The sequence below is a fragment of the Propithecus coquereli genome, unplaced genomic scaffold (assembly GCF_000956105.1).
Source record: "Propithecus coquereli isolate 6110/MARCELLA unplaced genomic scaffold, Pcoq_1.0 Scaffold238, whole genome shotgun sequence".
In the NCBI taxonomy this organism is placed as follows: domain Eukaryota; kingdom Metazoa; phylum Chordata; class Mammalia; order Primates; family Indriidae; genus Propithecus; species Propithecus coquereli.
The window spans coordinates 4,592,356-4,594,807 of NW_012147930.1; the positions used below are offsets into that span (position 1 = coordinate 4,592,356).

Here is a 2,452-nt window from a genome sequence, read left to right on the forward strand (position 1 = left end):
AGGAACAAGAAGCTAAAGAGATAATGCAGCAAGGACTTCAAAGTTTTCAATACTGCTGAGTACAGGGAAGGAAGGTAAAACTATGAATACTTGATTATAAATTATTCATTGAATATCTAGTGCCTTTCTGGAGAGCTATGTTCAATAAAGCCCAATACTTTCTAGGTCAAATTTACTATCTAATGATAAATTACCTCCTTTCTTCTGCTGCTGTGACAATTTGTACCTGATAGCTATCTAATTTTCTTCTCCGTGTCCTTGTTAAGGACAGGCATTGTCAAAGCACCTTATCTTTCTGTGCTGAGGCCCTGTGCAATCTGGTGATAAGCTCCCTTTCAGCTGTCCTCTGGTCCTCACCAGCCCACCCCCAGGAGGCAGTGAACCTTCCTGGGACCCGTCCTTTGATGTCCCTGACTGCCATCCCATGGGTCACACACTGTTCTTGGGTTTCCTGGGCAGCATTCCAAGTCTGTCTCTTGGCTCCAAATGTATCAGGCTGGGAAACAAATATTCATAGAAAATATCAAAGAGTCGCTGAAAATTATGCCCTTAGTGTTCCATAAAGGACCTCAATTACTTGTTCTCAGAAACTGTATTGTTTTGCAACGTAAACTGTACTTCTGAAGACTTTCCTCCCAATCAAGAAGCCAAGAGCTCCCAGATATATGAAGAAAAATCAGGTAAATGTGTGATCAGAGATGCTAAAGATCCTAGATCATTCTGGTTTCAGTAAATGAAGCAGTTATCAATAACCAGCACGCACCCTAATGGCCCTAAGATCCCCCTTTGAGTTTCTAGGGTGCTGGGAGAGGCTTGTGCCAGGTGCCACTGCCCCAGCAACCCGAGAGGAGGAAGGACCTGAATCCAGGTCCCCTCCCTGGTCCTCCTTAGACTTGCGAAGACTTGTGGAGTTTGCCTCTTCCAGGACCTCCAATAATGGTACCACAGCCTCTATCAGTCCCCCATCCCTGATTTAACTGAAGATGTCATTTTCAAAATCTCATTGTCTAAGGAGGACCTTAAACAATGCAACTACATATTCCATTCACTGAGACCCTGAACGAGGAGAACCCAGAGGAAGCCACAGCATCTGTAGAAAGGGGGATTCCTTCTTGGTACTAAGAAAAGTTATTTAATCTGGAGTAATACCATCTAGAAAGTTATGATGATCAGAAATGTGCATGTGCTTTGCAGTTTCTAAAGTTGGTATCCTTACTCATCCCTCCTGTAAGCATTCCCTAGGCCACCCAAACTGCTGTGGGTTCCTTCATGTTCATTTCCTTAGTGTCTAAGGGGTAATTTGTGCCTTTGTCAGAGACATGCTCATGTTACTTTGCCACCGTTTGTTACATATTATTTGCCTTCCTAAGTGTATTATAGGTTCTCTAAGGCCCACCCTCCTTTCTCTGATTCCTCTCACATTACATAAAACTATGAAGTGCAACAATTTGTGTTCAGTTGGATTTTAAATATAAAAATTAGGCCAGGCATGAGGGCTCATGCCTGCAAATGCTAGCACTTTGGGAGGCCAAGGTGGGAGGATCTCTTGAGCCCAGGAGTTTGAGACCAGACTGGGCAACACAGTGAGACCCTGTCTCTACAAGAAGTTAAAAAAATTAGCTGGACATGGTGGTCCACACCTGTATCCCAATTACTCAGGAGGGTAAGGCAGGTGAATTGCTTGATCCCAGGAATTCAAGGCTACAGTTAGCTATGATTGCACCACTGCACTTTAGCCTAGGGTGACAGAATGAGACCCTGTCTCAAAAAAATTAAATATAAAAGAATAAAAATAAATAAAAAGTAATTGATCTCATCCAGCTGATTACACAGAGAGATAATCAAATTAAAGCTTTTGTATGTCTCACTAGCCTGTGTATGGTTTCAAATCTAATCTCATTGCTTAAGTACGCTAACATACATTCCCAAAAATATTAATAAATTCTTATGCTGTTGCGTCAAGTGCTTTTCTTCCTATTATCAGGGAAATAAATGAATATTTTCCTATGTAAATGTTACCTTAACTTTTACAGTTTCTCCAGGAACCATAAGAGAATGTTGAGTTTTTCAAAGAATATCTGTTCTGCCTTTACCATAGAGAATCCTTCTCTTTAAGTTCTATGCATTCTATTGTTTTTGTCCACACCCTGTCAGCACTTGATAAATGTATTTTGAATGACTAATAGCCATGTCCATTGCATTCCATCTCCTGATATAAAATCTCACTGAAACACAGAAATGTTCTTGCTAATGAAAGGTTCAATAATCATGCTGCAACTCACCTCTTGATGACTAAACATAGAAGGAAGTTCTCTCCATCCCAGCTACCGGTTCTCCCTGACTTACCCATCCAACCATGAGGGTCTTGCTTTTGATCCTTGGAGTCCTTGCGTTGATGTCCATAACTCCTCCAGGTAAGACAGAAACTTTTCATTCCAGAGTTATAAAAATG

The 2,452-nt window shown here is 41.3% G+C and overlaps 1 protein-coding gene across 1 annotated transcript in view; it reads left to right on the plus strand.

Moving 5' to 3' along the window:
- The window catches only part of LOC105811636 (beta-defensin 130), a 7,850-nt gene that overhangs the window by 4,894 nt on the left and 504 nt on the right, over nt 1-2,452 (plus strand). The window lies entirely within an intron of this gene.